The sequence below is a fragment of the Balaenoptera borealis genome (assembly GCF_965194805.1).
Source record: "Balaenoptera borealis genome assembly, chromosome: 13".
NCBI classification, from domain to species: Eukaryota; Metazoa; Chordata; class Mammalia; order Artiodactyla; family Balaenopteridae; genus Balaenoptera; species Balaenoptera borealis.
Window position 1 is genome coordinate 27,153,142 of NC_138870.1, and position 13,707 is coordinate 27,166,848.

The following is a 13,707-nucleotide window of genomic DNA, read 5'->3' on the forward strand; positions in this document are numbered from 1 at the left end:
ATTAATTTATTTTATTTTTCACTGAGTTGGGTCTTCATTGCTGCACACGGGTTTTTCTCTAGTTGTGACTAGCAGGGGTTACTCTTCTTTGCAGTGTGCAGGCTTCTCACTGTGGTGGTTTCTCTTGTTGTGGAGCACAGGCTCTAGGCACGCGGGTTTCAGTAGTTGTGGTGCATGGGCTCAGTAGTTGTGGCTCATGGGCTCAGTAGTTGTGGTGCATGGGCGTAGTTGTAGCGCACAGGCTTAGTTGCTCCGTGGCATGTGGACCGCGGACCAGGTCCTGGACCAGGCCTCGAACCTGTGTCCCCTGCATTAGCAGGTGGATTCTTAACCACTGCGCCACCAGGGAAGCCCCTGCACGTGCTTTTGAATTTTATGTTTTCTCTTTTTATAGCAACACTTGTTCATGTTGTTTCATAATCTTCTCAATTATTATGGCTTTTTATTCCTGTTAGTTGGTGTGTGACAGTTGACTTAGTCATTTAGCTATTGGTAGACATGTAGATTGTTTCCACTGTTTGGGGGTTTTTTTCTACAAAAGTCATAATGAACTTCTCTGTTTTTATACCGTCTTTCTCATTATGTCCATGTGATACGTTCCTTAGAAGATTATGCGTTGTGGCAGACTGTATGTTCTAAAGATGGCCACAAAATATCTCCCAACCCCATTGTTCTTCTGCAACGATAACTTGACACTCTCCTTGGACCTGGACAGGCTCTGTGACTGCTTTGACCAATAGAATATGGCAATAGTGACACTGCACCTGTTTCGGGTATAGCCCTTAATTGGCCTAGTAACATCTATTTCCTGCTTCTAGTAAGTGCAACTTTCTTGAGCTCACCATGCTATGAGAAGCCCAAGCCACATGAAGAAGGCCTGGGGTCTGAAGCCCCAGGTGGACAACAAGAAAAGCCCAGGAGCATCAAGACATCTGACACATGAGCAAATACGCACCTCAGAAGTGTAGGGGCAGACTTCACTGCCCCACACGAAGCCAGGCGGACAGATTGCCCAGGGGAATCCTCCTCACATTCCTTACCTGTAAAACCGCATGCAAATAAATGGTTGTATTAAGCCCTACATTTTGTAATAGTTAGCCAGTAATACGTATTTGAAACATAGGTCAAAGATAAAAAAAATTTTCCTAAACGCTGGCAAAAGCATTTCTAACAGGATCGAAACAGTTTATACCAGAGGTCCCCGACCTTTTCGGCACCAGGGACCAGCTTCATGGAAGACAGTCTTTCCACAGACTGGTGGGGGGGCACGGGGATGGTTCAGGCGGCAATGCTCCTCTGAGGCTAAGAGAGCCTCACGTCTTATTCCCCTCACTTTAAGCTCTGCTCATCTTCAAGCAAAACTAATACTTACCATTCACCTACTTTGAATTTAAACACATGAAGCTCTTGGAACTCACGTGAAGAAAGGAACCAGAGAGGACGGAGTGTGTGGGGACACCTGCCCGGTACATTAAAGATAAACACATGCTTGAATCATACATTCATTCCAAAACCTATTATGTGTTAGGCATATTGACTCTGCCGGTTAGGACTGAGTATACAGCGATAGAAACTAACTCAGACTGGGCTCAGATGAATGGGAATTTATCAGCACACAGAATTGAGGACTGGTTTCAGGAAAGGCCTAACTCGAGGCTCAAACAGCGTGAAGAAGAAACAGATTTCTCTGTTGGCTGACTCTTCTCTCCTCTGTGTGCTGGTTCTGTTCTCAGGCTCTAAGTTGCTGGTTGAAGCAGTAGCTCCAGCCTCACAGCCTCTTAGGTTCAAGTGCAACGAAAGGGAGAGAGATTCTTCCAGAGAGCTGCAGCACAAGCCCCGGGATTCAACGGCTGGACCAGCTGGGGTCTTGTGCCCATTTCTGAACCAGTTGTGGAGGCCTGGGGATAAGGATGTATGGACTGGCTTAAGCTGGGCCCCAAGTTCTATGCCTGGTGCTGAGTCAGCACCACTGGGAGCACAGAGACTGGAAGTGGGGAGGGGGAAGAGGGGTACTCTGCCCAAGATGTACTGCAAATGACACACCCTGCTCCCTTGCAGGAATTCTCTGCAGACAGCAGGGCATCGTTGAGCGCAGTATTGGTTCACAACCTCATTTGACTAAATACTCAGCTCACCCCCACCCCTCTATTTAATCAATGCCTCCCTCTAAAAGTGTTATCTCTACACCCGCGGTCCACACTGCTTCAGCCTTCTTTTAATGCGCTGGATGCGAGGATATTTCTAAATGTTTGGTCACGTCTCCTTTAAGATGCCACAAACTACCCTTCTCTATAGGAAGAAGCAGCCTCTAGGGGAAGGAAGGAGGCCAACAGATGAAAGGTTACTTCTTTCCTTCCACCCCTAGAAAGATTCATAATTAGAACCTTCCTAGATGTAAAGAAAAAGGGCCAGTGCCAGCTTTCCAAAAGTGGAGGGACAAATATTTTCCCAAAGGAGGGAGGTGGATCAGACAAGTCAGTAAAGTCCCTTCCAGTTACAAGATCCTCTGATTCACACCCTCTCTCAGAACAGGCAGGGTTTGGTTTTGTTTTCAAGAAGGGGAGAGGGCATTGGCTCCTGACAGGCAGGGAGGAGGGGAGACAAGTCCCTTCAGGAAAGAGGAAGGGGCGGGGCGGGGAGGGTGGCGGGACCCACTGCACCCACTTCCCAGCTGCACGCATCAGGCTGCTGCTTCTCGCACCCCGCTTGGATTTTGAGCATTTTCATAAATCCGCAGAATTAGCTCAGATCATCAGCTTGTACTTGACAGCTTTATTCCCTTGGCTCTTGGAAGGGAAAGTAAATCAAAGCTTGACTGCTCAGAACCTGGCAGGAGCGTGTAATAAAGACGTTCCCCAAGGTGGGGGGCAGGCGTGGGCAGCCTCTCAGGGTCTACCCCAGATCCAGGCTGCCTCCAGGGCACATCGCAAATTGTAGGAGTTACAAGATTGCCCCGCTCCATGGTGGACTATATGAGCAGCCCTCAAGCCGTGTCAATGGAGAAGGAAAGGCTATGCAAGGAGAGGACAGAATGAGAGGGAGATTTTCCAGGTGCAAGCTGGCCCGGCTGGAAAGCCCTGACACGCCAGCCAAACGCTGGAACCCATACAGGTGAAGTGAAGAAAGCAGCACAGCTTACTGGGGTGGGGGGGGGGGGTGGGGGGCGGGGGGGGCGGGGCAGGGCAGAGGGTGCTCTGCAGGGGGAGAGGGCGGAACAGCATTTCAACGCTGAGACTCCCCAAAGCACCAGCAGAGAGCTGGGCCCTCAACACACGTTCAGCTAAAGCACGGTTTCAGCCTTTGTGCTGATGTTGCCTCATTTCAAGTTTTATTTCTTATTGATCCACTCGTAGGTCAGAAGCAATGCAAGAGCCACACAAGTTACACAACGAGTATGTTCTGAACAGTCCCATTTACCGAGGGCTTTGCAAACAAACCTGCTCTTCCCTGGCCCTTCTGCCTTACAGACCTCAGCCTCTGTGTAAGGATCCAGGATCTCTCAGATCATATTAAAGCCCAAATTTCATCCTTTATCTGAAACACAGCACTTTGAGAAATAGGAAACATGTAATTTGCAACCTGACAACGCTGAATTTTACCTGAGCCCTGTGATCCTGGAACACGTTGGTGAGGATTAAGAAATCCCCCAACAGCCTTTGCTTAATGCCAAGACCGGTCCTTTCTCATCTGACTTAACATGCCCCCTGTTCACCTGTGACAAGGCCAGACACAGACCCTCATGATTCCCTTTCTTTGCCTCATAAATGATTAGCTGAACTGCTTGTCCCCATTGATCAATGCAACAAAACACTGTTAACCAAACTTTGGTTAAGCTCTCTCCTTCCTCCAGGCCCTTGAACTTTGGCCCACCCTCAGCTTCTGCGAATAGGCTGACCTCAAGGTCAAACGTTCTCTGATCTGTCATCCGTTCGTGCCACTCTTTCATCCCATTTTCCCGAGCCCAGCTCTTTCCAGGCTTGTTTACTCCTCTCTATAACAGAGGAAAATTTTTTTGCCTAACTCTGAGATGTTTGCAGATCTATGGTCACAGCCCTCTCTCACGGCAGTAGTTCCCCTCACCCCTTGCAATAATTCTTTTGAATTCAAGTACCTCCTTACTAAGCCTGGAATATATATGTTTTGGACAAACGAGAAATGAAAGACAACCCATCAGCTTCCTTTATGAGCATATGCTGATAGTAGAAGTTTTTTTAATAATTGTTTGATTCTTCAGTCCCCTGAATGGGTTTCCAGAGTGCACTGACCATTGTGACCTCTGACAAATAATGAATAGGGTAGATTAGTCTAAGTTAAATGCCTATCATACGTTAGGCACTGTTGTGTTTGCATATGTTATCTCATTTAATTTTCCCAGTTTCCAGAAGAGATAGGTACTAATTTTACTTTCTTTTACAAAAGAGGAAACAGGCACAGAGAAGTTAAAAAACTTATCCAAGGTCACACAGCCAGTGAATGGCAGAGCTGGGATGCAAAGTCAGGTCCGTCCAAGGCCACAGTTCAGGCATTTAGCCACCATGCCATGGGCTTTCCTGGGGATGACCTCCTGGGATGCTTCTTCTAACAGCTGGCACCCCTGTGGATAGGAAGCACGTGAAAAAAAAAAGAAAGAAAGAAAGAAAAGGAATCCCGACAGCTGTCAGCTGGGAACCGGCTTGCCCTCCAGAGCTGGGAACTGGTTTTACACCTACCAATCATAAACCGTTTCACAGAATAGCACTGTCTCCTGAGATCACTCTGTGGAGTGAGACAGAGATCACTCTGCAACCGTGCCTTTAGCAGAAGCCAAAACAGCTGAGAGAACCACAGAAACGACCAAACAACCCCCCCTCACAACCCCCTCCTAACCCCCCACCCCTGCCTTCCTGGTTAACACGAGCAACTACCACTTCTTTATGGGTGACTGTTAGCTAGATGCCATTCCTGTCACCTCTTCGATGAAAATCATTAAGATACTCAATCACCAAACCATTAAGATACCCCCACTTTCTGACAGCACCCAATCCAGAGCAATCCTCACTCTGCTGAACCCTTCCCCAAATCATCTAACAGAAAGCCAAATCCTATTATAAGCCCTCCCAATTCTCTCTTGTCTAGATGTGGCACAGTTCCACGGTGTTTACAGTCGCGCTTGCTCTATTTGACTACAGGTGGGAACCTGGCGGGCTGTGCGCCACCTGGTGGTTGTATCATGTAATCGCAGGAGCTTCTGTCTGGGCTGGTTCCTCAAAGCCCACTCCCCTTTCCCCTTTCTGCTTTGCAGTCCTCCTCCTTCCCTCTTCTTAACCTCTCCCTCAGCTCTCTTCCCCCATCCCCCAGTCTCCCTCTGGAAAAGGCTTTATTTCCTTTGGGATAGTGTGAATTGTTTACCTTACTGAAGAGGTCTCTCTAACTTAGTTATCTTCAACTCAATTTCACCAGCTGGGGAATCTCAAGCCTCAGCCTTTACAGTCCCTGTGCTTCTCAATACACCTGAAAAGGGAGGAAGGGGGTCAGCAGAGGCCTCTGTGGGTACAGTTAGGCTCTCCCTGTGGGAATAGGAACTCCAGAAGCATCTCTACCACAGCTCCTCTTCCCAAAGTTTGCACCGTTGAAATGAAGGGTAAAACTGTTCAGTTAAATTATTCTTCTTACTAATATTCCCAAACATGAATCACAAAAAGTCACACACACACAAAAAAACTCTTGGGACTTCCCTGATGGTGCAGTGGTTAAGAATCCGCCTGCCAACGCAGGGCACATGGGTTCGAGCCCTGGTCCGGGAAGATCCCACATGCCGCGGAGCAACTAAGCCTGTGTGCCACAACTACTGAGCCTGCACGCCACAACTACTGAGGCCACACGCCTAGAGCCCGTGCTCCGCAACAAGAGAAGACACCTCAATGAGAAGCCTGCGCACTGCAACGAAGAGTAGCCCCCGCTTGCCGCAACCAGAGAAAGCCGGTGGGCAGAAAAAGAGACCCAACGCAGCCATAAAAAAATAAATAATTAAAAAAAAAAAAAAAAAAACCTCTGGATTAGTGCAGAACATTGTCTCTAAATTTAAAAGTTTATTTTTGTTGTGACTTTCTTTCATTACCTATAATAAAACATGTCCTACGTAACAACCCATGGCTGTGGCCCAGATGAAATAATGACAGCAGCACATTTCTGGAACTGTTTTTGGTTACAAGAATATAAGATGATGATGTGGAAACTCAAATGGACATGATGATATTACTGCAGCGGGCTAAAGGTGATGACTGCTCTATATGGCAACACGATAATGAAAATGGATGGCATGGTCAAGTACTAACTTCCGTTATAATTACACCACAGGAGGTTTCTAAGATGATGTGATTGGAGCACATTAATACAGTTTTCTATGACACTGCTTTACCTACTTCCTAAAGCAATCCTCTGCTATGGTAAAAATCAATGTGAATTTTTTCAGATTTGTATTTTTTCTAGATATTTTCAGGTTATTTTAGAAAACACAAAACCTGTATTACTTACTGAAATGATAGATTTTTTTAGTATATGTTGTGATGTTTTCTAATAGTACTGCAATGACTGACAGTTCATGTCTATACATCATTTTTAAAGTTCCACAAATAACTCACTTAGAAATAAATTCTCATGTAAAAATTAAAATTCAGAAAAATACAGAGTAAATGTTAAAAGTCACCCATCATTCCCAACCCCTCCCCCAAATCTTACTCCCCTTCCCTAGAATAACCACTATTACCATTTTTGTGTGCTCCCTTCCAGATCATTTTTTTTGCATTTACACTCACATATACGCACATATTTTGCAGATAACAATAATAAACGTTTCTTCCATATTGACGCATTTCAGATACACTATTTAATCCTTGTAGGGGAGGCAAAATTTTACCTCTACCCTCAGAGTTTTCATCTGGGCATGAGAATTAAATTGACATGAGGCAGATTAACCAGAGAAAAGCATACACATTTATTTAGTATAAGTTTTATGTGACATGAGAGCCTTCATAAGGAAATAAAGACCCCAAGCAGTGGCGAAACCTAAATGCCTTTACACTAGATTGAACAATGACAGGCAATTGTGGAAAAGTAACTAAAGTAAACGGGGAGGCTAAAGAAAGCTAAGAGTTATTTTAACAAGGTCTGTTTGCAAAGAAGTCTCTTTCCCTCAACTTCCCACCCTTGATGATACGGTTGTTGGACGTCTCCCATAGGGCAGTTTATCTCCTGCTTTCAGGAAGAAAAGGGGGCCAGTCAGTGCACCTGCTGTGTACCTTTAGCTCAAAATAATCCTCAAGCCAAAGTGGCCTGTTTTGGGGTGGCATCTTCAGCCATCCCTCATCTTCACAACAACCTTTGAGGCTGGTGCCATTAGCTATCTACTTACACGTAAGGTGCCGGAATCACAGAGGACGTAGCTGTTCAAGTTGCACCACTGGTGAATAATGAAGCCAGATTTTGAACTCAAGCTCTCTGGGTTCTGTCCCAAACTCTCAATCACGACCCTGTATCGCCTCCCAGTGGCAAGTTCAGTATCACCCCAGATGCTTTTCGGTCTGCTAACCACAGGAGCTGAGTGGGCTACATGCTCGTGCTATGTGGCTATTCAGTGGTGGCTGATGCGACTGCAATGATGGTCACCCCGGTAACGTTGTGCACCTGAACCTGGGCTGTTGCAAAGCTTTGCTGTGGTATAAACACAATAGGAACACAGTAGAAAGTGTTGCTAACTTGAAGCAACAAATGCAGTCGATCTAAGCTTTTATGCATTGTCAAAACCTAGGGTGGGTTTCTCCAAACTGCAAGATTTACTTAACTGTCTTTGTCAGTTGGGTAAAATTAAATTTGGGAATATTTCTTCAAAATCACTTTCTTGCCACACTGCTGACCCCCAGTGGGGTTCCCCAAATACTGTTCCAATTTATCAAGAGTGAAAAAGTAGGTTTTTCCTTGGATCTCATTTCACGCTGCTGTCTTTGTTTCATCTATGTAATGAAGATAATCCTGGCCCTATTCCTTCAGAAAATTGAGGACTGTGTTGGAGGACATGTAAGTGAAAGCACTTTATAAGCTGCAAAGTGCTGCACGTGCCTGTCTCTGACAGTGCCCCATGCATTCCTCTCTGGGCTGTAAAGGTGGATGAATCAGCTCTTAGCATCAATCATTAAGAAATAATTAATGAAAGGGCTCAGATATGATTAATGCTTTCTAAATAACATTCAACCAACACAGACTCTATCTCCATAACCTCTTGTTACGAATATCTGGTTCAAATATTATAGTGGTAGAATGTTATTCTTCACCACTAATATAAGCACATTCCCTCCTAGGGAATATAAAGCAATGAAGTAAAAACTGCATTAGGTGCCTGGCACTAGCAGGCATTCAAATATCTATTCAAAGAATAAAAAAGAAACACTGGTCCCAGTCCAGCCCTATGAAAAGCTGACCATTTAAATTTATCGCACTTTCCATATGCATCCATTTTTCTCATCTTAAGATGGAGAAAATAAAGTCTGCCATCATCTTTGTCTCTCAGAGGTGTCATGAGATTGAGATCATATATGAAGTATTTTATCTCAATATATAGATTTATGCTATTGCTTTTTTCTTTTCCATTATGGTTTATTACAAGATATTGAATATAGTTTCCTGTGCTATACAGTAGGTCCTTGTTTATCTATTTTGTATATAGTAGTTTGTATCTGTTAATCCCAAACCCCTAATTTATCCCCCTTCCTTTCCCCTTTGGTAACTATAAGTTTGTTTTCTATGTCTGTGAGTCTGTTTCTGTTTTATAAATAAGTTCATTTGTATGATATTTTAGATTCCACATATAAGTAATATCAAATGATATTTGTCTTCCTTTGACTTCATTCACTTAGTATAATAATCTCAAGGTCCATCCATGTTGCTGCAAATGGTATTATTTCATTATTTTTTTATGGCTGAGTAATATTCCATTGTATACATATACCACATCTTCTTTATCCATTCCTCTGTTGATGGACATTTAGGTTGCTTCCATGTCTTGGCAATTGTAAACAGTGTTGCTGTGAACATTGGGGTGCATGTATCTTTTCAAATTAGGGTTTTTCTCTGAATATATGCCCAGGAGTGAGATTGCTAGATTACATGGTAACTCTATTTTTAATTTTTTGAGGAACCTCATACTGTTTTCCATAGTGGCTGCACCAATTTACATTCCCACCAACAGCATAAGAGGGTTCCTTTTCCTAAGATATTATTTATATATGTATTTTCCATTAAGGCCCACATAGGTAAGGTGAGTTATTATCAGTGTGTTACACAGGGCATCGATGGAAATGGGAGCTGGCAGTGCTCAGGTCTTGGAGTTAAGCAGGGGGACCAAGGCCAGGTAGGCAGTAGGTAAGGCAGGGAAGTGTGTGGGGGAAGCCTGAGAAGGAACAACTAGAGGGAAGCAGCATTCAGAGCTCAGGAGGTCTCACCAAGTGAATGGGAACTAGTCAGCACTGGGAAGAGGGTAAAAGGCAAAGGACTCATCAAAGGTCGGCCACAGCAGGCAGGAGACTGGCAATCAGTGACAGGAGTTAGTTTCACTTGCCCTGATTTACAATGTCTGTGCCAGAATTCCATTGAGCTTTGCTCCGTAAGGTTTTGCTGACACGTGGAGCTGAAGGTTGAAGTCAAGAGAGAAGCGGTCACCATCCAATCAGCCCATGTTGCTTGTAGCTGTTGCCATGTTATAGGTGTGTGTTCATGGCCCCATCTGCTGCTAACAGTGAGTCATTCTTGCAAATAAAATAAATATCAATATATTTACATGCATCATATACCTTACACAAATCCTATGAGTGGTGTTACAAAAAATAACACATTTGGGAAGCAAAACAAATGCTTAAGCTGGAAATTTCTTCACGTGATTCTGGTAGTGCTGTTAACCTTGCTGGGAGATATGACTGTTACCTTATTCAAATACTATCTACTAATATTCACCCACGTTTATTCAGTGTTTGGATATCCGCCATAGACTGTAGTTCTCTGTAATACCACTAAACGTAATATTTATTAATTATTAAATAAATTAGTTTCCTATATGCATAATCGTGAATAAAGAGTAGGAAGAACGTTGGCAGTATTTTAAAAAACTTATGGTTTCAGGAATTCTTGGGAATTCTGATATCTCATCCCTAAATCCCAAAGATTAATATCTGTCAGGAATTTGGAAACATTAATGTTTTTGTTGTGTTTGGGGTGGGATTAAGGCTTTGCAAATGTGGAGAAGCAAGACCCTACAAATGGCTGTAGGTTCTAATTGTAAGACGGTGTGAAGTCTAAAGGTGGGAACGGTAGGGTGAGGGGGAGTGTGGTCATTGTTCTTCCATCTATGGAGGGTGGCTTATAATTAGAATATTCTTCCAGGTTAAGTGAAATCTTTTGTAGATAAAGATGCTTGTGTAGGTTATGTAGGCAATAAATTCACAAGGATGCAAAAGTTTTATTTAATTTCTCCCTGTTATTAGAAATTTTACAGAATCCCAGAAGGTGGGATTGAAAGGGAAAGGTGAACTTGATATTTACAGAAAGTTCCTTTGTTAGAAATAAAGATTCATGATCATGGCAGAGCTGATTCTATGTGTCCACCAAACCATTTCATTTTCTTTTTGAGCTCAGAGGAAGACTACGTTTCCCAGCATCCCTTACATAAAACTTCCTCACGTTCTTTCAGTCTGTCTGTCTCTCCATCTGCGCTGCTGGAAGTGAAGACTCCAAGATGGCAGAAACACATGATAGGAGAAGCGCCAATCCCTGAAGTTGCTGCTTAGAGAACAGCTGTCCTGGAAAACGCTCTGACCAGGAACATCAGCATGAACGAGAAACAAATTGTTATACTGTTCAGCCACTGAGAGTTCAGGGTTTCATTTGTTACCCGGTATAGTCTAGCCTATCTTAACACTGTGCTGTGATCTTCCTTACTCTTCACTGGAGAGGAGGACCACCTTGACATGGGGAGGAACAGCATGTGGGATGTACGGTGTGGTAAGTGACTATAAAATAAGGCACATTCATACTGTAGTATGTGCGGGACATTACAGGAAAATGCATTCCCCACACGTGGAAATGATGTGTCCCCTGAGAAATCAGCAAACAAAACCCACAACTAATGGATTTGGCTACTATCAGTTGAAACAATTCAATAACTAAGAGCTCTTTCCATCAAACCGTGTGCCTCCATCAGTGCTCCTCTGCCCTACTTGTTCATTATGATGTAATAAGTTGCAGTGTATTGTTCTTTGTACCATAGTCTCTTGGGAATGTGGTAGTATAAGACTCCATCTTTGTGCCCTGCCAAATTTGGCTTTTGGACCAGACCCTGACTGTGAGGTCCCCACCAGCTTTCTGCTTCCCAGGAAGACCCTCTTTAGCAGCCAGCAAGGCTTACCAGCCAAAGCTTCTCACACAGCCCAGTTGTCTTTTAAATAGTTTAGAGTAACTTAGGCTTTAAGTAAGCAGATTGTCAGCAATAGGAAACAGCTGAAAGGGGAAAGCATACTGGACAACATTAGTGCAAGAGAAGGGGGGCCTACAGCCGTCACGCAGCAACACTAGGTGTCTTCCCGGGAGCGGAGCCCTGGGAACCGAGAGGGGCTGCATGACTGCCATTTTCTTGACTCAGGTTTTGATTTAGTCTAGAATCTGACTCCTGTCTTGACACCAATAGCACTTACGCAGATAAATGTAAGTGCGACAGTTTATCAAATTTAAATAAAGATCTAAGGTCAGATTCCTACTTAGATTTGGTGTTTCAGGGTTCAAAGAGATAAAATAATCTACTCCAGCAGACAAAGCTACTGGGGACTTGTCAGAACTGGAATAATTCTACAGGCTCTTGAGAGAATGGAGAAGTGAGAATCACTTACCCTTAAGACTGCATTTAAAAGCATTTATACAAGGGATGTCAGTGACAGCAAAAACTGAATCACATCCTGAATCTCTGGCAGTCTCTTGGTTACAAATACTAATTTGTAAAAGTCCCAACTGAATGAATGTATTAAACAGCAATTTGTTTTTTCCTTCTTAAACCACACTGGAAATGTCATCCTTCACTTACAGCTCCCCAGCCAAGGCAGTTATGAATGAGCTGATGGTGCCTCCTGGTGGCCACCATGGAGAATCACCTGGCACAGGTGCTTCCTTGATTTGTACTGGCCACCTCTTTACTCTTGTACCGATGTGCAGCATTTCTGAAAATCAAAAGTTAAAAAGTTGGATTTATGTGGTCTATATGAACTTATGTGTTATGGGAGTTTTCATTGCTAGAGAACTATAACGGAAAATCAAATCTTTAATTTTATTTCACGCTCTTCAAATATATATTTCTAATACTGGGCACATAGTCTTTAATTTTCTTCTTTTCCTTCACAGCTTGACCAGTGGACATTCAACTGAGACTTAGGAGGTGTTCCTTTGAGAACCATCTCTGTCTCAATTGTTTTCTATTAATGTGGTCTTTATTTTTTAATTTTCTCTGATTTTTTAATTAAGATAAGAGAAAACAGAGTAAGGTATTAAATCACATGGGCTAACAGTGCCAAAGATGACATCCTGTAAAGTTGGCTGGCAGAAACCTCAAACAAGGGCCCAATTTCAACATTTGCTGGGTACCGTTGTTTACCATGTAAAAGTGCAGGTTTGAAATGTGCAGTGGTTGAAAATCAATGACTGTTATATTTTATTTTTCTGTTTGGGGATTCTATCCTGCTTTTTTTTCTTAAAATGGAGTTAACTGTATTCCAGACAGCTTTTTCTTCCACATGTATACATATCATTTTAAGGAAAATGTTTTGTCCTCTTCTGCCTCTTTTTAATTCCAGGTACAGGTGCAAAACCACTGCTAATAGTGGCTGGGAAAAAAAGCCATATAAGTCCTGAATGAGATAAGACTTTCTAAAAACTTAGGAGTGTCAACCTCTAAAGCCTTTCAAGTACCCAGATGTTTCTTTTCATCTTGTCAGAAATTTCCATGTTCGTTTTCATCCATTTAAAAATCTACCCTGGGGACTCCCCTGGTGGTACAGTGGATAAGACTCCATGCTCCCAATGCAGGGGGCCTGGGCTCGATCCCTGGTCAGGAAACTAGATCTCACATGCATGCCGCAACTAAGAGTTCGCATGCCACAACTAAGGAACCCACGTGCTGCAACTAAGGAGCCCTGAAGCTGCAGCTAAGGAGCCCGCCTGCCGCAACTAAGACCTGGTACAACCAAATAAATAAATTAAATAAATAAATATTTTAAAAAATCTACCCTGTTTTTCTTAAAGTGTCAACTTTCAAGATAAATAAAAAGTTACTGATTATATTTTAAATCATTTTTTGTTTTTTCTATTATTACAATAGAACGGTTTTAAATTTGTTTTTAAACTGCAAACATGAAAGTCTTAAGTGATAGCATGGCTTAAAGAGTCTTTTGTTTGAGGGCCTGGGAACTAAACATCATCTATTACATCTATTACAATGTTTCTGTATAAAGATATACATATTCTAACTCCTGAAATAATGAACAGATGAGAACTTCCTGTGCTAATTTATAAAAATTCTAGCTGATTTGACTCATGCAGAGATATACTTATTGGTATTTTAAATAATAATTATTATAAATATTTATTGAATGTTTTCTGTCTTCTAGGCGCTGCTTTAAGAAGCTTATAAGCATTGACTCA